At 38.2% G+C, this 22,058-nt stretch overlaps 1 long non-coding RNA gene across 3 annotated transcripts in view; it reads left to right on the top strand.

Moving 5' to 3' along the window:
• LOC125687971 (uncharacterized) overlaps window positions 1–22,058 on the top strand; it is a 58,007-nt gene that overhangs the window by 7,976 nt on the left and 27,973 nt on the right. For 2 of the 3 annotated variants that reach the window (XR_007374537.1, XR_007374536.1), the window contains exons 1-2: window positions 2,225–2,285; window positions 2,831–2,938. The exons of the other annotated variant lie outside the window; for it this stretch is intronic. This is a non-coding gene — a long non-coding RNA (uncharacterized LOC125687971). Of the gene's footprint in view, window positions 1–2,224; window positions 2,286–2,830; window positions 2,939–22,058 lie in introns of those variants that run through there. 3 annotated transcript variants of the gene reach the window in all.

A 22,058-nucleotide genomic window follows, 5' to 3' on the forward strand; every position in this document is an offset into this window, starting at 1 on the left:
CCAGATTGCAAAACAATGCATTGATCTTGAATAGACTTGTGAGCTTGAATAAGTTCAGGGCTGACTCCACCAGACTTTTTCCTCTGAAGTTTGTTGAGAGTGTTCAGATGAGATCAGAACAACTACTTTCATGTGCAAAATCATCCGGTGTTAGGTTTCGGGGCTAAAGCTTTAGCCTTGTGAATTTTATTTTTGTGGATAGATCTATTATTAAAAAAACAAACAAACTATAGCTTAGAAAGGAACCATCTCTTGAAATGAGTTTGATAATATTATTTCTTTAACAAAGAATAATATAATACCCTGATGTATCTGAAGCAGTGTTATCTTCCTATAAAATATATAAATGGCATAAGGTTTATAAAATATATATATACTTTTTTTTCTTGAAACCAAACTCCAAGACATTGTTTTCTTTTCAAGTCTCTTCCATATGGAAGATACACCACAGATGATGATGGTGCAAAAAACATCAGGATCAGTTCAAAATTCTGTTGAGTTGACTAGGTAATTTCAAATATTCAAAAATTGCCTTTTTCACAATCTTTTTCTATATCGTAGTTATTTTCTATTTGTTTTTCAAATACTTAATAAATAGATACTGGATAAATTTCAATCAATCAGTGGCATAATGAATATAATATAATTTTCTTTCTTACTATGCTTGGAATTTGATCAGTTACATTTATATGCGAGAACTGAAACAATGTGTAAACAGAAAGCATCAGAAATCTGGTATTTCCCACTAAACCATGTCCCTCAGTACAACAGCGAAACATTTCTTGAACACCTCCAGGGATGGTGACTCCACCACTTCCCTGGGCAGCTTGTTCTGGTACCTGACTACAGTCTTGTAGAATTGTTTCCTAACATTCAATCTGAATCTTTCCTGGTGCAACTTGAGGTCATTTCCTCTAGTCCTATTACACTGGAGAAGTGGCCAATGCTCACCTCATCACAACCTCTGTTCAAGTAGCTATACAGAGTGATGAAGTCACCCCTGAACCTCCTTCTCCAGACTGAATATTATCCTAGCTCCCTCAGTCACTATTTATAAGGCCTGTGTTCCAGACCCCTCACCAGCTCTGTTGCCTCATGCTCTGGGGCCTCAATGCCCTTCTTGCAGAGAGGGGCCCAAAAGAAGGGCAGTGCTAATTACAGAGGGATGATCTGTTCCCTGCTACTGCTGGCAGCACTATTTCTGTTACAAACCAGGATACCATTGGCCTTCTTGGCCACCTGGGCTCACAGCTGGTTTGTGTTCAGCTGAACATTGAGCAATATCCCCCATTTCCTTTACACAGTCTTCCAGCCACTCTGCCCCAAGCCTGTAGCATTGCCTGGGGTTGTTGTGGCCGAAGTGCAGAACCCAGCACTTTTGGTCTTGTCAAACTTCATCCTGTTAGCCTCAGCACAGCTATTCAGCCTGTCCAGATCCCTCTGTAGGGCCTTTCTACTCTCAGGCAGATCAACACTTTCTGCCAACTTGGTTTAATCTGCCAACTTGCTGAGGGTATACTCAATGCCCTCATCCAGGTCATCAATAAAGATACTGAATAGGGCCAGCCCCAGTACCAACCCCTGGGGAACACTACTCATGACTGGTCATCAGCAGGATTTAACTCCATTCGCTACCACTCTCTGGGCCCAGCTATCCAGCCAATTCTTCACCCAGCAAAGAGTGTACCTGTCCAAGACATGGGCTGCAGCCTTTCCAGGAGAATACACAGAAGACAGTGTTGAAGCCTTTACTGTAGTCTAGGCATCACCTTTTACACAGCATTCTCTGAGACGTCTTGCTCTGTCTTGAGCTGGAAGATATATTTTGAAACAGATTAGTCCTTTATTTAATTTGATATAGCCATATGCAAGCCTACTGCATTCAGCTCTGATCGAACAGAGAGTAGCATCTTAGAAGTTACTTGTTACTTTAGACCAATTTGTTTTGTGCTGAAGAACAAACAGAAAAATCCAAGGTTTTGTCTTCCACCAGGTGTGGCATACTCCAGCCCTTTTTTTCTTTTTTCTTAAACTCAGACATGAATGAAAGTCTTCTGTGAGTATTTCAGTGTCCAAAAGCTGAAAAGCATTTGAAATCCAGAGGTTTTAAAAACTTATAAACAAATTCCTTCTGCTGTTGCTCTTATCTGCCACAAAGACTGAGGGCTGATATTTTGCCTTTCTTCCCTTTTTGTAAAACTACATTCTTCATGTATAAGGCTGGAAGAAAATGAGCCTGCATGAATAAATCGAGCAGATGTGTCACTTTCTATTGTGCAGATAGAGTAAGTAGCTGAGTTTTATGCAAGTGCTATCGAATTACGAACAGCACAATGCCAAAATACTCTTGCAGAAGCTGGCGGGCTCCCTTGGTAAGCTCAGCAGCTGTAAACCTGACTTTCTTTATGTGCTGACTACATGCTGAACAGTTTGAGCTCTGTCTTTAGGTTATGAATGTCTTTTGACTTTTGAGGTTTTTATTTAGGTTGAGAGAAGCTGTTGTTTTCACTGTAAGAAGAGAGTATCATCAGATTTTTTTTAATTGTTATTATTTTTGTATCAGTTTGCATTAATTCTTCTGTTTTGTGGAGGATTTTTTCGTAGTGGAGGTTTGCTTTTAAAATAAGAATTCAGAAACCATCTACATGTCTAGTTCAGAGAGAGATGAACAATGAAAACTGGATTCATTTGTGTCTGGTTAAGGACCTGGTTAAAATTCTGGCTTTCTCTAGTAGTAGAGAATGTATTCTATTACTCACTTTCTTGGATTAGATATAACAAATCTGTCAAAGCAAAAATACAAGTTATTTCCTTCTTGCATTTGTAACAGAGCCTGTTCTGAAGGTTATACTGAATTTGTGCCTTGTAAAACTTTCTTGATGGAATTACAGCATTTAAGGCAATAGAAAAGCCTAAAGTCTGATCTGTTTCTGGAAATGTAAGTACCTTATTGCATTTTCTTTTTGTGGTAGTTTAGGTGTAACAATTTTAGGGTACAGGGGAAAAAAAATGTGCATTGGCTAATTCTGTTCTGTCTTTCCAATAGCCTGCAGTTAAGCACAGTCATTTCCTTTTATTCAAGCCTAATTTCTCTCTCTAAAATTTGTATGAAACATTACACAGCTGCTTTTGTAAGATCCTGAGGTGGATACATTCACAACACAGGTGAAGCAATTCCTGTGAACACTCTGTGCTCCAGAAGTGTTTTTGTGATGAAACTGAACATCCTTTGGGGGAAGATGCAAACATCCTTCAGTCAGTTGTGCCTTCCCTGTCTAAAAAATGAGCTTCAAAACAAGCAGAAAGGCTCATCTTAAAATACCGGTAATTACTTTAAGAATTTTATTACCAAAACTATACAAGTTAAGAGCTTTACTGCTGTATGCTGTGCACTACTAAAATGGGAGGAGCTGACTGTGGACCTCGTTAAAAGTATCAGTGTAGACTCAGATATTTTGGAGTCATCTATAATAAATGTAAGTAGGTTGTGTACAATTGGGAATATGCATTCTCTGCAAGTCTGTGCCTGTTATTATTGTGTGACCTAGCTTTAGTTCTGCATAGTCAATTAAAAGAACAGCTAAGTCAAGTGAAAGAGGCTATATGTATGTGTGTAGAAATTGCCCATTCCTTCATTGTAGCTTTCAAAATAGTAGTGGTGACTGAGGTTTTAAAAAAACACTTTATTAATCCTGAAAATGAGCCTTCATAAAGCAATTCCCTGACTGTATGCTCCTGTCTACAGTTTTAATTCAGCATCTTTGCTGTATATATTAGAAAACTATTTTTAACAATGTTCCTATATTGACAGGATCCCTGCTTCATTTGGTGTACAAGATGGATAGTGCTTGTTTAGTAATTCTGTGTTAACCACCACTAGTAAAACATTGTCTGAAGAGAGAATTTATTTTTATTCTTGCTTTTTGGTAGTGCCCAGCAATGACTGTTTCAGTGATGCTTAGGCTTTCTTTTATTTTCACCGCAGGCCTGTGATGTAAGGGGTCGATATTATTACCTTTTTATTTAACAAAAAAATGAAGTCCAGTCAGAATCAATTTGAAACTACACAATATTTTTTAATGCCTAATATGGGAAGCCAATACTTTCCCAACATAAGTTACAACCAGGATTTCTGTGGAATTGTAAGTTCAGCATTTGTAAAATCAAGGCACAGTATTAATAGCTACTGCTAAAATCATATATTTTTAATGTTTACTCAGTCTTTCACAGAGGCAGAATCAAAATTCAGTTATCTGGTCAGCTTTCATCTGTTGCAAGATTTTGCTTTTCCTTCCTCTATAACTCTTAATTTTAATACCAAACCAAGAAACAATGCTCCAAATTTATGAATATTTTCATAAGCTCCAGGGATTCTTATTTTCAAATCCAAGCTGACACATCTCCCCTCCACCTTTTCTTCTAGCACCCAACAACTGCATTTTTTGCCCATCCAAAACTCAGCAGTATTTCATTTCATTAAGCAGAGACTGTTTCCACAGCACAAACAGTTCAGTGTTTCGGAAGCAAGTTATATTCTGCTCATTCTGTGGCACTCTGTCTGACAAATAAAGCAAAACGGAGGGATAATTGAAACACCAGGAATTCTTTCTCCTTCATGGTCTCCCCAGCTAGTCCCACTGTCTTTTCTCTCCTTTGTCTGTCCTTGTCTAATCCTCTAGTTATCTGCATCAAACTCTCTTCCCTGTGTTGCATTTGGTAAGATTGCTTGCAGAGCTGGAAGGTGGGGGAACAAAGAGCATAGAGGACATGCAGATGCCTGCCCTTCGCTAACTGGTAATACTGGTCACATGTTCAATACTGACATCTCTGGGGTATTTTCACTACCTAATGGAAGAAAATTCCACTGAATACCACGTGTGCAATGTGGTTTTTCAAGTGATTGTAACATGTTTGAGTTGGACCGTGGTTCAAGGGGATGAAATGTTGTGCCTTCTGGCATCAGACCACCAAGTTAAGTTCAATTATTCAAAATTTGATTGATGCTTTGAAGTATTTAAATGATCTGAGGAACGAGAACTTAATTCTTTTAACAGAACAGGAGGAGATAGGGCTCAAGTAACAACAGATATTTCCCTGACTTTGTGCTTAGGATTGACCAAACCATTTTGGCTGAAAATTTCCACATGAAATCAGCCTAAGGCATACACTCAACATGGGTAATATAAGTACCAGAGGCTTCGCTGCATTACAGCTTTCTTGGACTTCAAACAAACTCATATAAATTGAAAGTATTATGCAATCTTATTAGCAGACTGTTACCAGCCTGTTCACAACAAACCAGGTAGCATAACTGAAATTCCTAGATATGCTCTGATTGAGTTTCCTGTGATTTACTGCTGGCCTCCTTGTATTTCATTAAAAGAAGGTAGAAAGAAGGCCAGGCTTTCTTTTTTTAAACTTAATCTGATTTTCTGTGATTTTTTTTTTTTTCCCCAAAACACAATGAATCACGTATTGCAAAAACAATTTTTTTGTTGTACTTGGTTTCTTCTTCCACCTCTATACACCGTCCCTTTCTCTTAAATAATGATCTCTATAAACTTGACATTAGCAAATACGAAAGAATCAGAGACAGATTTCTCCTGAAACAACTTCATTTTGATTGTCTGGGAAAATGGCCCTGGTGACTGCTGCAAATAATTCAGTAAAATAATCTACAGATTTAATAATCTGCAACCATCCGTGTCTACTGCTTCTGTCAACAGGTATAGATAGAATTCCCAAATAAAGCATCCGTTAAATAAGATTTGTCTTCTAAAACAAATCTATGACTTAAACAAAATAGGCCACAGCCACAGATAATGAAAACAAAGTGAAAAACTGAAGTCATGGCCTAGCCAGCAGTAATGGGAACTGTTTTCATCTTGATATTACCAGCATATTGTTCCAAACGGCACTGATTTGATCTCTTGGATATGTATGTAGCATGGTACTCAAGTAAAGTATTAAAAAGTATATAATATAAATTATAAAGTAAAGTAATTAGTAAAGATATAGTTTACCTGAACTAAAACAATAAAATGAAAATTTGGTGCAAATTCTCCTTCAGACAAACTTAATTAAACAGCATAGAACTCTTCATATTAAAATTCGGGGTCTCCAGCCTGGGTTAAACACTCACAAAGATAGGTTTTCCTCCAGCAAAGGCAAATTATGAAGCAAATCCCATAGCATATGGAGATAAAAAAGGCTGCCATGACTCCCATTCTACTCTGAAGCTATCAGAAAGTATAGCTTCAATCCTGAACATAGTAGGCTGTTGATCTGTCTCAGCTGCTGCATTTTGTTTTCTTGTTTTCTAATGTTCCCACGAGATATCACAGTATTTCTTTTTTCTTCATTCTCTGTTTATTATAGATACTATGGAATTTTCCTTGAACACACCTGCTGTAAGAAAAGCATTCAAGGCAACTTTGTGAAACTTGGATGTAGCCATTTTTCAATTAATTACTTATGTTAATGGACACTGAGCTTTCTAAATTCATTTTCGGGAACCTGTCCTGTTTTTTCATGAAGCCATCTCTGAAAATTAAGAGATATAAACCAAGTTTCAAGCCCTGTCACTGATCTGATGTGAGACTTTGAGCCAAGCATCTTTCATCTCAGTTCCCTCACTTGTAAATTGTGGATAACAGCTTTTTTTATACAGCTGTATTAAAGCACCTGGAAGTCTAGTTGCAAAGCAATATATTTGTGATAAAATGTTCCTTACATCCCTTAAAGAAGCACATGTTCCAAAGATTAATGGCTTATAAACATTTCTGAAATCTTTGCAAGGTACTGTTTGGAATACTGAGAATCTATTATTAATAGATACTTATTCTGGGCTTTTTTAATACAAGCCATATTTTGCTGTGAGCTTTGCTGATGTCTCCCATGTGTTAGAAGACAGTTGGGACATATCTGCTTTTCACAGTTATGTCCTGAAGTCCCTTTCTTATGAAAAACTACTGTTAAAAAAAGAATTATGTTTACAACACACATTGATAACATTTTGTAAAATCACTTCCTCCTAGGTCACGAATGATTTCAGGGATTCATTTAAATACAAGATGTATAATTCCATCTCCAGTGTTGCAACTGTCATCCAAAATCTGAGAGGAAAACTCTCTAACTCCAATGCAGTGTTAGAAAGCAGCATTTCTTTATTCCTCACAATACGTACCAGGTGACTTGACAAAACAAGCGAGCTTTCTGAGGTCAGGTTCTACATTTTAAACAGTTAAAACATACATATGCAGTATGCTGGCATACATATTCGTGCTTATCCAATAACTCATTAATATATGCTAATATCCCTCTGTGCATGTGCTGTTTCATCTAGGGTGGTGGTATGATCACTTACTATATCCCCATTTTCCCATCATCAAATTCATCATAGAGACTTTTGGCTGACCTCTAGTTGTTTTTCTCCAATTTGGCAAACTTCCATTGCTTGTTAGGCCATAATGAGCAATTTCCAAAACAATATATGTGAAATCTGAGGAAAACGTCCTTGCACCTGGTGGATGCGAAAGATAAAAGTAGTCTATTATGACTCCAGTGCTACTTCTGAAGCAGAATCTTTGAGGAAAACAATGCTGTTCACACACCAAACAAAGTTGAAATGGAAAGTTGTAGAACTAGCACTCTATTCTTTTTGCTAAACCAATATATTGGTCCTTAAACTAATATACTGATCCCTACTGCTAAACAAACCAGACTAAATCACAACTCCTCCCATAATAATTGACTCATTATTCTTTTTAAGCTTCTTGGTCTACTTCTAAGGTGCCAACCACCCACTACTTCCAAGAAAAGCAGGTGGGGCTGTGCATGCTTGCTACCCCTCTGAGCTTAGCATAAAAGTTTGTCACGGGTTAATTAGAAATAGCCATGGATTAATTAGAAATTGCAATAGCGAATATGCTGAGTTGATCTATGTGTTTTGTTCTATTGTAATTATGTATTGAACCATTTTATGACGGTCCATTTAATGTAGACTTTTATTTGAAATAGCTGCACCACCAATTATTGTCTGTACAATAAAATAGAATATCAGTGATTACATTTTATTCTGTTCCTGAGTTTTCCGAATTGGCATAATCGGATGCAGTCTAATATATTAGGAGTGAATTGAGTCCTTCCTCATTTTTGGCTTTTATGGGTAAATTCCTGAAGAAGGGAAGAAATTCTTTATGTTAAGATGTTTCCTTACATCCCACCCTGTGTGGAGTATCGCGAGAGATAAGCTGCAAATTAGTGCTCATATTAGGTTCCATGGTAATGTGTAGCAAGCTGTTTTCCTGCCAATTTGGTTTACCAAGACTTAGTACTATTTCACATCCAGAGAAGCTTCTGACTTGATCCCCTCCAGAACTGGAGCCTACATTGCAAAGTTGAGCTCCAGAGTTGAAATTTTACTTTCCATGGAATCCAAGCATATACTATGCTATGTGTGTAGGTGTTGATCTATGAATATAGCTGTAAATCTTGGTTCTTAGGTCAAGACAGTATGACCCAGGAGGTGGTGGAGTCACCATCCCTGGAAGTGTTCAAGAAGGATGGAGATGTGAGGGACGTGGTTAGTAGTGATGGTGGTGATGGATTGATGGTTGGACAAGATAATCTTAGTGGTCTTTTCCAACCTTAATTCTATGACTCTGTGCAATACCTTCTTATTTTGTTTGAACCTAGTCTGAGTTTTTCAGCTTTCTAGCAGCAGATTAAATCAAGCTTGTTCTGCATAGATTTATTTTTCATACCTCTGATACATACTCTACATATATAACTGTTGCTGAGCTATATTGCCTCAAAAGCTTGAGAAACCATGAGATGAGCCGGTTGAACTCATCACTGTTTCTTTCTAGGTAACAGTGACACACATGGTGGTTCAAAGATTTTTACTACCTATATTAGAAATTAAAACATTTTCCAGTTTGTATATAATTAAATGTAATCCTATTTGCATTCACAATTTGAGAGTGAAGTTAAAATAATGGAAAATGAATTATCTGAGGGGAGATAAGACACTGTATTCTTTCAAAAGAAACAGTAGGAAATATATAGAAATTTCAGTACTAAAGGGTCAGTGGTTATTTGATGATAGAGCTAGCAAAAATATTGTTAAAAGTTGTGGGCTTTTATTTTTAGTTGCTTTATAGACTTCGATAATTCTAATATTTTTCCCATAATTTCTGTGCAGAGAGTATTACGATCTCAAAGGTAGAATTACTGGGAACTCACATGGAGCCATCCACAAACTGGATCTGAGAGACAGCAAATAGTTTATGAAAATGATAATCTCAAGTTTCTCAATCTTCTGCTATTTAGCGCTAGTCATATTGAAAAGTCTGGTGTCCTTGCAACTGAACTGTAGGGTCATATCTCGGATCTATGTCCAATCTCATGAATTCATGTAACTCTGTAACCAAGGAACAAACCTGTTGTTCACTTGTAATTTTAGCAGATCACACTCATGTTTACAGACGGAGATCTTGACTCTGCACTATGGTTCTGTTCCTCCATTGATTTTAGGGAATTCAGGGAAGGTTATTTGAAAAATTAGAATCAGTTGAAAGAAGTGTTAAAACTCCTGAATTCCCACTCTTTCTCAACATTGGTCTAATTCACTTCCAAAGTGCAGAGCATCACCATTCCTTGTGACAAGGAGTGGTGTCACTATTACTTTTAAGGCTTTGTAGGTTTTTTAGCAGAGTTGCACTCCTGGATGGTATGTGTTAATGAAGGAACCTCCCTTTATCTGAGTCTGTGGGAGCTTCGCTAGCATCTTGTCTGCTGAAGATGCTGCTGTTTACTCCTGCCAACTCTTCCCATAGGTATTGTTTGATTGCATTTCTGTGTCAGGGTGATGAGTACCTGTGAACTGTGCTCTGATGTCAGGTGGTTTTATGTGCCTTTCAGGAGAAAGACATATTTTGGTGCTGGTGGTAAATGTTAGCAGTTTACTACTAAATTTGTTTTTTCTTGTTATTATATTCTACAGTGTTGGTTAGATGAAGGGTTAAATTTAGCAATCCCTTCCCATAAACTAGGACAAACCATTTTGATATCAATGTGTTTCAATGTCACTAGTGGAAGATTTGGATCCTGTACTCTTGCTCAACAGTCAAAAGGCTGAAGTCCACCTGAAGACTCACGTTATCACCAGAAATGCAAATAAAAGAGATGGGAGTTGAGAGGCTGAAAGAAGGATGACAGGTCAGCATCTTGGGCACTCCCAAGTGATGGCATGAGGAAATCACGGAGGGCACTTTCAGACACTGAATCTAGCAGTATCATAAAATAGTTAACGCAGTGAACTAGTGAGTTAAACTAGTCACTCTCCACGGTGTGTGAGATCAGAGCAGTGTGAAGTCTTCCCAAGTGACTGCATGTGGCCCAGGCTGGTGAGACAAGGCATCCTATATTTGTACCCAAGAAACTTCCTATGTAAGTCCTACACCTTTTTCCATGGAGTAGTTACAGTGACCACAGCCCCAAAGCCTGTGAGTTGAGCATCAATGAGCATTCAGTATCGTTGTTCCACTGTACTTCATGTTGAAGAGTGCTAAAAATACTAAAACTAAAATACTGTAGGTACAAGTAATTAATTAATGAAACTTCATAATAGGCATCATATAGTTCCTTATTGTTTGATTTCTCAAAGAAGAAGAGGCTTTGAAACCAGTAGACCTGAATTTTGCTAAACTTGCACAGATGTATTTGGAAAAAAGCCATTTAAATGACAAGACACTACAACTCTACACTTACTTAGAACAGCTTGATTGTTACAGGAAAGCACAGAGCTGTGCAATAAAATTAACACTATTTGAAGTCAGTTCCTCAGAAAGTGTTATGAAATCTGAGAGGAAGTTTTAAAGTGATTTTTTTTTTTTTTTTTTTTCTTTTTTTTGTTAAAGGAAGTGTTGAACTTCTCATTCCTGTGCCTTTTTATTTGTACATTTCACCTCAGTGAGAATAGCAGCTGAGAAAGTGCAGCTGAAGCCCAAAGGATTAATGAAAGGGAGGAAGAGGCAATTCTCTCTTCTGTTTGAGTACATTGGTGTCTTTCTTTAGAGCTAGTGATGAATGTGAAAGCTATAAAGACTAAGTGAGAAACTAAGAAGCTGGGACTTGAGAGAAAGAGCTACTTCCCAAAAGGACAGTAAAATGAGGAATGCTCTGTCAGTGAAGCTGCTGCGAGCAAAGTAGAAGTGAGTTTTAAAAAATCATCTTTTTAAGAAGACAGAAAAAGCAGGGCCCAGTTTGTAAAAGCAGGACAGTGGACTTAAAATTGGAAAAAAGAAAAGAAATAAAAGCAAACCAGGGGCTACATCCTGCCCATAAATTTTGTATGTCCTTTCAGCCATTTTTGAAGTGCTTTTAGCTCCAGTAAAACAATGGTCCAAAGGACTGAAGACTTTTCCATATTAGTGGAAACTTCACTGACTTTAAAAGAAATTCAGTATGAAATTCTACCTAAGTGACTCATAGTATTTGGTCATTTCATTCGACCCCAAGAGGAAGGAAAACCTCCGAGTCTTCTCATCATCTTCTTTTTAGACCCTTAAAATCGATAGGAATTTTGCTACTTACCTAGCTCTACAAAAAATGGTATCATGCTTCAATGTGCAATCTGAAACTCAATTTATACATTCACTCATATGAACAAAATGCCCTGGCAGCAGTGCTGCTCTTCTAGTTCCCAGATGCTTGTTGCTTTCCTACTAGCTGCAAAAAAATGGAGCTGGGTGAAAAACTTGGTTAGCAGAGACTGTCAGATAGCTGAAGAGACCACAATGACAAAAAGAGGGTTGCAGACCCAGTCAGGCCTAAGACATGCAGCAATGGTTCTCCCTCAGCTTAAGAACATGGGAGAATTTTTCCTCCTATCAGCATTCCTCCCCTGAGCGAGGACTGCAACCAGCCCCATGAGTGGTAGTGCTCACCCCTGGTTAACAGATATGCATGAATTTTAATGGCAGGGTGCCCCCAATGCCCTCAGTATGTTGGTCCACATAAGTGACAACTGATGAGACTGCTCTACAGCCCTGCATGGCAGGAGTCTGAGGCAGTGGCCTAGGTAATGGCTTACGGTGGAATCTGTTGGTGTTCTGTTTTGTTTTGTTTTTTTAACCTAAAACACTACATGAGAAGAAGATAAAAAGAAAAGAAATAGGAGAACCAAATTAGGTTAATTCCCAACCTTTTTCAGCAACAGTTTCAATGAGACTAGTAGTGTTAACTAGCCTCTTCGTGCATACAGGCATGTTACTTTTCCCATTTACTCTTTAAGAATGAGAATTTAAGTTGATTTTGCTGAGATATGGACTCCCAGTTCCAGGAAAGAGTCTTAATGTTCTCCTAGCCCAAAGGTTAAGGCTTTAATCCTTTCCCTGGAGCTAAAACAAGGCAACGATAAAACTTTCCCACTACTTACAGAACGTAATTGTTTTCAGAATATTTTGAAAAGAATAAAAGCTACAGTTAAAAGTTTCCATTCAGTTCTCTTCCCTATTGGCTTGGGTGCTGCCATTGTTCTGATTTTTGCAAGTACAAAAAAGATTCTGTAAAAGCATCTTATGTCATGGCAGTAAAGGATTACTTTTACACACAGCTGGGGGGAAACACTGCCCTCCTCCTTTTCTCTGGCATGATGATAGTACTTATTGCATCTGGAGTCACTGCCAATTCTTCATCAAGATCCATACAGGGCAGATAAGTGCCCTATCTACCTACAAAGGACAAAGAGTACATGAGTGTGTATACATCAAAGCTTCTCATTTGTCAGTTACTGAAAACGAGATTTATAAGGACAACTTGAGTTATAAAAGAAATGACTCTCTGCTTAGATGGTGTCTAAATATTGTTCCAAGTGTCTCTGGATTACAGTTTTATGTAATAATTTTTCTTTCTTGTTGCTCTGTTCAGATTTTGCTGTTTGTTCTTTTTTCTTTGTTTGTTTGTTTGTATTTTTATATCTCAGTGCTAAGGATACCAAGCAAGTTCTTGATTTGCTTAGCTAAATCAAAATCAAGGATGGCTTGGCCATATTCCTTTTAGGACCCCATTATGATAATGTCTCTGGCCTTCTTACACAGCTAAATTACTTTGTGGTTTGAGTGGTGAAGAAAGAGTCCTGATGTGCTTGCACTGTCAAACTTTTCAACACTATACTGTACATTTCTCCTAAGAGCAGTTTTGAAAAGAAAAATCCCTGTTGCCATGTGGCTAGACTTTAGGCAACTCTTCACAAGAGCAGGCTTCATAAAAGAGCTGGAACTGCCTTTTCTGTCTTCAAGAAGAGTTGAACAGAGTCTTACAGTGTGATTTTAGTGAAATGTTTAATGTAACTATACAGCTGTTAGTTGTTTATGCAAGGAGATAGAGCAACGTACTGCAATTGAACTTAGCATGAACAAAACTGAGCTGAAATATGTCCACAAAATGCAAAAGAAAGGCCTCTTCTCTCAATGCCATAAGAGCATGAGCCATAAGTTCAAACTTTAGAATTTTTATTCATAATTTAGCTTGTGGATTGTCTGGTTTTAGTACTGAAATCAATGTACTTGTAAAAATCTTACGGCCTAATTTATCTGCTGGTTACATTAACAAACTTTTAAGTAGCTGACCTGAACTTCAAAAGCCATTGTAATAGCTTCAAGTAAAAGAAAAACTGTGAGGCTACACCATTTAGTCAAATCTTCAGTATGTGGGATTTCTAATTCATCTTTGAACCCATGTGCTCCTGGGCCTGGGAGGAAGTAACTCTACTGTGAAGATGCAGAGTATCAAGGCTCTCACATTCTCAGATATAGGCTTGGTCATTTAGAAGGTAATAGCAGTAGATGCATGTTTAATTAAGAGTTTCCAAATTCCAAAGCTTCGTGTATCAAAGCCCAAATTGTGTTTTGGCAAAAGATGCTCTCATTGAGGGCCAAAATTTTAATTGCATTTACTCCATGTATTCATTCTAGCTTTTTCTGAATTTATTGATCAATCAAGATAGAGTTTAATTATAAACAGAAAAGAAAAAAAAAAAAAAGAAGGGAAAAAAACTTAGAAAATGGGTTGGGTAGTATTCTGCAGATCTAACAGAAAACTTAGACCTTAATTTCTCTCAGATTTCAGTGAGCAGCTTTGCTGGCTGTGAAACTGACTTAGAGACAGCCCTGAATCTTTATGTAAAAGTGTCTTTTAGGAATACTTAACTGTTTTTTCAAAGAAGTGCTTAAATACTGTGGGGTTTACTCACAATAATGGAAAATAGGAGTATCTGACAGTATAAAAAAAATATCTGTAGCTGTGTCGGTCCAAGAGTGTGAACTGCCAACTTCATACAGTACACGATAACACGATATCTTTTATTGAACCAAGAATTATTCATGTAATCTTTATATAATAATGCATTCAGCAGATGAACTTCTGAGTCCTCAAGCTCAAATGTTCTAAAATATTCTTATTACTTTAAGGACTACCACAAAGTCTACCTTGTCTTCTTGTCTACACATGTTCAAAATGATGGATTAGTGGCTATTTTGGGTGCATTTTTACTGCAGTGCTATCTTAATTCTCATTTAAGTTGCGCAACTGTTTTTAACATTATAAATATGTAGCCATTATGTGCCAAACGGAACTATGATGCACTTTCTCTTTGCTCTAGTCACACTTCTGAAGGCTGTGTTATTTAGACAGAGAGTGCTGTAAAATGTATTCTTGGTTTACTTTTGTTTAATGAATTATATTTTGGTCAACCAGATAAAAGAATTTCAAGAAAAGAACACAGGTATTTTTTTTCCAACACTAGAAAATAGCATAAGCCTCTACAATGTGATTGTTATTGAAAGTGTCCTATCTGCAGAGACATACTTCAGTTAACTTTATGTAGAGGAAAGGTTGTGTAAGCAATCTCTGCAATTATCAATCAGGACATGATTGATAACATTTGCAAATGCCTAACCTTTAATTGCAAGCTTTATATTTCTTGTATCAGCAGTTGTTATCACAGAATCACAGAATGGCCAGGGTTGGACGGGACTTCAAGGATCATGAATCTCCAACCCCTCTGCCACATGCAGGGCCACCAACCTCCCTATTTAATACTAGACCAGGCTGCCCAGGGCCCCATCCAACCTGGCCTTGAACACCTCCAGGGACGGGGCATCCACAGCCTCTCTGGGCAGCCTGTTCCAGCACCTCACCACTCTCTCTGTAAAGAACTTCCCCCTGACATCCAACCTCAATCTTCCCTCCCTCAACTTAAAACTACTTATACATATACATCATATAGTATTATACATCTGTAGAGATGTATAATAATAGATCTAGCCTGCAAAGCTTACTGTGCCTGTACATGACCTGCAAGTCTGTTCCACATGGAGTAGAAACTTGGGGCATGAGAAAATGAAAAGGGCAGGAGTAAAGTAACTATGGCAGAAGGGAATTCTCAGTTAGTACCATGATGCTTTTACATGACAGTATTCCCAGACCAGACCTTTAAGGGCAGCCAGATGTTTATACGCAGCTACAGACCTGGTCTTTCATCCTTGAGTAGTCTCAGTGAAGTAAGAGGGCAGTATTGCCTTCTGAATACAAATGGAGTAAAAATAGCAGTTCTTTCTCTGAGAAAATACTGAAGTTATCTCCCTGAGGACCAGCAGATGTGTGTGACATGCAGATCAGTGCTTAATGTGGAAAGTAGAGAGTTTTCACAAAGGATGCAAACTGGTCTCCACTGTGCTAATGGAATTATCAGGAGCAGAAGTACCACTTCAGTTTTTCTTAAGGTTTCACGGGGGCAGAAGTTTAGAACTGCAGCCAGGCCTTCCTTGGAGCCCTATTAGATGGGGTCTGTCCAAGAGAGGAACTGCACCAGAGCATCTCCCCCACCAAGCCTGATCACTTTGTGAGCTGTGGTATATGGCTCTGGGCCTTCTTGGAAGGGTGAGTCTTGCAAGGAGCTTTTGTCACTTCATGATCACAAAAGACATAACAGTTCTGTTAAGTGGATGATACAAGGCTGCAAGAATCACAGAGGTCTTTATAAGATATTTTGCTTTTTCATCTGAGATTCTCAGAGTACTCATAAATCTGAAGTTTATAGTGATAGTTCTTAAAAACTGTTTTCCTGCTGAAGGAGAAGACAAAATTATGCAGTTTGAGTATTTATTATCTTTGCTACCAAAAGGAGGTTAGGGAGAGTCAGGTAATCTGCAGTTATATCTTTTTTTTTTTTTTTTTTACTCTGATTTCAATGTGAACTCTGCTCCCAGTATCCTTGTGCATCTAGGACTCAAACACACTGTATGCTGCTTTGCTCTTTGATAATGGGTTTTGAGTCACAGAATCATTTCAGTTGAGAGGGACCATTAAAGGTCGTCTTGTCTAATTCCCCTGCAATGAGCAGGGACACATACAGATCCATCAGGTTGCTCAGAGCCCTGCCCAGCCTGACTTCAAATACCTCCAGGGACAGAGATCCACTGCTTCTCTGGGCAACCTGTGCCAGTGCCTTACCATCCTTGTTGTAAAAACATTTTTCTTATATTCAATCTAAATCTCCCTTTTTAGTTTGAAACCATTTCCTCTTGTCCTATTAAAACTGATCCTGCGAAGGAGAGTGTCCCCTTCTTTCTTAAAGCACCCCTTTAGATAGGGGAAGGAAACTTCTGAATTATTTCTTCTGTTGTAAAATTGAACAGCAGTGATACGTACCTCTATAGCAATGTTTTCTGGTAAATTATGCAAGTAGTGATTAATCTTTGGCACTCTTGGGATGTGCTTCAAAAAAGTTATCGTGATCAGTTACAGGCACTGCCACCTATGATGTGGGCTTGTTAATGACTGCAGGAGAACTAGAAGTTAAAACTCTGCCAAACTCCAAATGAAGCTGAGATAAAGCATGGTGTAAGGAGTAAGTGGGATATCAGCTATCAGATTCAGCGTTCCTGCTCGTCACAGGGAAGTAAGAGCTTAACTGTTGAGCAAGAAGCCAAATTTGGGAGGTACAAGGAAAAACAACAGCTGCCACAAAGCTGCTGGTTTTGTGGTTATGATCTATACTGCTCACTTCTGGGCTTTGGATGAAGAACCCATGGTGCACCCCTATGTCTGTGTGAAGGGAGCAGACATTGCAGCTAGATATCAGTTTGGCAGCCTGAATGCGTGCAGCTTCTGTGAGACTGGAGAAGGGAGTTTGCCTGGAAAAGCAGCTACTTCTACCTACATTTATTCTGGCTCCTCTCAGTTATCCATTCCTAGACAAATTCTTTTAAACACGGTGCCAAAATGGCAAGGTGCTGGTCAGTTTTTGCAAGCTGCCTGAATGACTCACCACATTTCTTAGATTACTGACTAAATATTACAAAAAAAAAAAAAAAAAAAAAAGAAAAAAATGAAGAAAAAAAAAAAAAGAAAAAAAAAAAAGAAAGAAAAAAGCCTAGTGAGATTGAAAGCATTTGGCATGTCTCTGTTGTCACTTTTGTGAATCATAATAGCTCATTTATGGCATCCTTCTGCCTGTGGAAGAATTCTTTGGTAGTAGCTGTCAAGATAGATGTATGGCTAAATACAAGAAGGTGTCACAGCAGTTAGGCTGACTGTGCTGAGGAGACTGTGCTGCTGCACATGCTTTCCAGGTGATGGTGTTGTGGTAAATGGGGCAGATAAGGAAGAAAGTACAGGAGCTGAGGTGTGCAGCAATGCTGGAGTTTGCAGCTAGGGCTGTGGGGGCTCCCCTCACACAGGAGAATCCCAGAAGATACAAGTGTGTGGCGGATCCACTCCAGGAGGAAGCTTCAATGGGAGGAGTTGAGGGCAGTAGCATCTGTTAACGCACTTGACGGCACTGGAGCACCCAGTGTACCACACCCTGGTTCCAGAGCAACAACCACTAGTGAACATGAGGAATTCAGTTTCTAGTCTTTGCGGGAAAACCCCATTGTTTCAGTGGAACCCGAGTAGCACTGTGAAGGAGTTTGTGAGGCCTGTCCTCAGGCTGATCAGCAGAAAAGCTGGGTAACACTCTTGTTTAAATGCAAGACCTTTAGGAGAAGAATATTTTTAGGGTGAAAGGCAGCCCAGCGTTCGCCTACTACAGATCTGGTCCAGCATGTCTTTGCTGTGGATGTTATAACATTTTGATGAGTTAGGCCTTTGAAACATGAGGCGGAACTCATAATAGATGTGGCTTAGGTTAAATTGGAGGGATTTGGGTTGGTGAACAAAATTCTGCCAATATAGAAATGAAAAGGCTGGCCTTGAGCCCTTTCATGTAAATATGTGCAGCAGAGGGCACTAGTATGTTGGTTTGTATCTGGTCACACACTGTCTAAAATGGGATTCACCAATAATATAGTGAGGGCTAAAAGCTAATTAATAGTGACAGCATACTATTAGAATATATATTGTTCTTCAGGGAAACAGATATTACTGGTAAGTGAATAATTGGTTGTCATCTCAGGTGTACAACATTCTTTTGAACTTTGGTCTGAATTTTTAAATTAAGCTCCACTAAGAAATTGAGATTTCAGTGAACAGGTATGAACACTTCAGTTAGCTTCCATACTGAAATGGCTGGTTAGCTCTCAGCAGAGCAGTTGTTGTGAGTACAATTTAATTACAACAGCTGAGGGAAAAATTCTACTGGGAATAATATGATTTTAGTATAGGCCTAGAGAGCAGATCTAAAGGGCAAAAGGCTATTCGATTCTTCCAGTATGTATGCAAAATTTGATAGTTATCAGGGATAAAGGATACAACTCATGGATGTGAAGTCATACCTTACTTGAAACACTTGTAATGAGGCATCTTGACAGGAGTTTCCTAAGCAGTCAGGTTGTTTGGAAAGCATGTCAAGGTGTTGGCTGGCTAAGAGAATTGTAAATATGAGACAAAGCCATGAAGAATCTGATAATGGTTAGGAGTTTTCATTCAGCAGTCCTTTGGTAGCTGGACTTACCACATATGATGGCTCTGTGTCTGTGAAATAGGTTTGCTAACCTGTTCTGCTGTAAATAAACCCAGGTTTCAACAATTCTTTAATAAAAAACACTCCTACAAAGAAACCAGAGAGCAAATAAGCTAATCAAAGACCAGTTCATTTAAGCGTCTGCAAGGTCAGCATTCAGAAAGAATTCAAGCAGCATTCTCATAAACAGATCTTTTTTTACCCAGAACTGCAGTATAGCTTGCTGATCTAGAATGGGAAATCTCTGTCCCTGGCTATTGGCCATTACTATGAAAAGGACAATAAACTATTTGGAGGGGGGAAAAACAGCAACAAAAACAAACAACAACAAAAACGTGCCAAGCTGGCATCTTTCTCAAGAATTAAAGGTAGCTTAGTAAAACTGGGAAATGAAGAAGTGTAGAAATTGGTAAGTTAATATGTAAAGAAATTAGAAAGTGGACATCCCCATGTGTGGATTTTTCCCAGCTCTCATTGTTTTTCTGTTCTTATGTTTATTGAAACTTCCAGTACCTTAATTTATCCTCTTAAATCAGTTCAAGACATTTGAGACAATTTAATGCCCGCAGAACTGTGTTTTTGGCAGAAGTTGGTGGTGGAATCCAGTAAATATTATTGAATTTACATAATGTTATAACATCTTAGAGTCCTTTCTTCTCCCACTTGTGACTACTTTTTGTCATGTGCATGGATACTAGCCATTCTGTGAGGAGAAGTCATTGATTCAGTGAGCAATGATTAAGTCCTTAGTTTCAACATTCACAACTCTACACATCAAAGTGATAGATTTGAATTCCCTGTATCATACATGTGTCTTCACATGTATGTTCTCTTTCTCCTCATAGTGGTCATCAAAATGAACTCTCGTAATTTAGAGAGAAAGATGAATGATGAAAACTTCTTAGACGAGAAATCAGAAAAAGTATTTTTGTTCACGTTACAAGCAAGGCCAAACTGATCCTTAGCTTTGGTCAAATCCTTGGAATTCAGTAGATTGGGAACTGATATAATTTCAGAAAAAAAGCTCACTGTAAACATGGGTAAAAAAGAATATAGTTTTGCCATACATTATATCAAATTCAACGTGACAGCTTTGTCCTATGTCTGCATGGAAAGTGTCATCACAAATAGTAGTTCAGACACTTTACAGCTGAATAGCAATGAGATACTAGTCTGTTTCTCAGGCAGGTGTGGGAGAAGAGACTTAGACATTTCCTGGTGTGAGGGAGTGGAAAGGAGGAATGTGTTTGTGTAAAAACAGACGGAATGATGACAGGTCTGCATTACCCAGCTGAAAGGTCATTTGGGGCCACTCTTTCTGGGCATTCTTCGGGGGGGGGAAAAAAAAAAAAAACTGAAAAGATTTTAAAATCCACTTTGTTAATATGTTTTAAAAAAAGTTATTTTTTTAAAGAAAGCTGAGCTTTAGGAGTCCCGAATTAAAGGAATAGAGAATGGAGTACTGGGGAGAAGTTATAGAAATGTTCAGTCCCGTTTTTAAGTTCATGTTGGCTTTGTCAGCACTTCTCTTTTTTTTTTTTTTTTTGTAGCAGTTACTGGTAATTTCAGTCATTTATTTAATTAGTCTTTGATACGTGCATAGTTCGGAATAGAAAAACACTCATGATTGTTTAATTATGTTTGTAGTTAAACTGTGATCAGCCAATAATTTTTTTTTCCTATCTAGGCCCTGCTCACTTCTCTTTACTATGTTAGTTACAAAAGTTTCCCCGTCATACATATGAACAAAGCTCCAATAGACACTGTAGTAAATGTTGCACTGTGTCAGTCAAGGTCCTGGTACAGAAACTTGTGAAGCAGAGGTGGTTTGAGAAAGGAAGCAGTGCAGTAATTCTGGCATACTCTTTGTTTCTGTGACTGACTAGAATGGCCACAAGTTATTTATCCTTTCCTGCACCAGTAACAAGCCAAGTTTACATGTATTTATGCTTTTACCTGTCCTCGGCTTAATTAAGCTTCACAAATTTCACTCAGCAGCTTTGATCGGGTTATTCAAACGCAAGGCATGACTGAAGAAAAATCCACTCTTAGTATTTACAAGAGCTGAGATGAATGCTGAGAGATCAAAAAAGGAGAAGTATAGAAGGAACACTACCCAATATCCTGGAAAATAATATTCTGCACGTGCACATTCTCTGTCCGCTTTATCATCCCTACTTTCCCCCAAGGAAAGAAAACTAAGATGTAATGTCAAAAAGTAGGATATTTGGCCAATTTTAGAGAAAGAAAGCAAAATGCTGAAAAGTAGGACAATTCTACGAAAGTAGGACATCTTATTGCACATTAAGTACCTTTGGCTTATGCATATTGTATCACACTTACTTTGCACACACAATTACTTCCAGTGACATCAAAGTGGAGCTTCCCACATGAGCTGAAGAAGGTTTATCCCACACAATAAAACTGTAGTACCATGTGAAAATCAAACAGGATCAGAATACATACTCATCCTGAAAGGAATCTGCATAATAGCTCTTAATGGTTGAGCTAATGTGAAAAAGAAAAATTTGACTGACACTTAGTTTAGAGATGAAATTAGAGGAGAAAAACAAAGTAGTTCAGTGAAGCTGAAGCAGATTATACAGATCAACACTCTAGATCTGAGCAGCTAAATATATGATCAGAATATCATATATTTAGCTGTGCAAAACCTATGAATTCTATGTGCACTTAAGTTTAGCATAAAAGTGAGATCATTCCAGTGTGAAAGGGTGAAAAAGATAGAGGAAGATGGAAAAAAAGAGCAAAAGAATTTCACCCTTCTCATTACTTCTTCATCATTATTGCATTAACACAAGCATGTCCAATGTGCAGCCCAGCCCAGCTCATACCGCAGCTGCCCCCTGCCCTGTTGCCATCATGGTGTCTCTGCCCCACTGATCGGCCCAGCCCCTCAGCACCAACTGAACATTGGTGTTCTATTAACCCTGGGCTGAGACCAGGGTACAGGGTGCAGTGCGGTGACAGCTCGAGTGATTTCAAAGAAGTTTATGGATTTTTGTATGTTGACTAAACACAATCCTGTGAACAGCAAAAAATATGCAGCTGCACTTTCCATTTTGATACA

Source organism: Lagopus muta, chromosome 1 (assembly GCF_023343835.1).
Source record: "Lagopus muta isolate bLagMut1 chromosome 1, bLagMut1 primary, whole genome shotgun sequence".
Lineage (NCBI taxonomy): Eukaryota > Metazoa > Chordata > Aves > Galliformes > Phasianidae > Lagopus > Lagopus muta.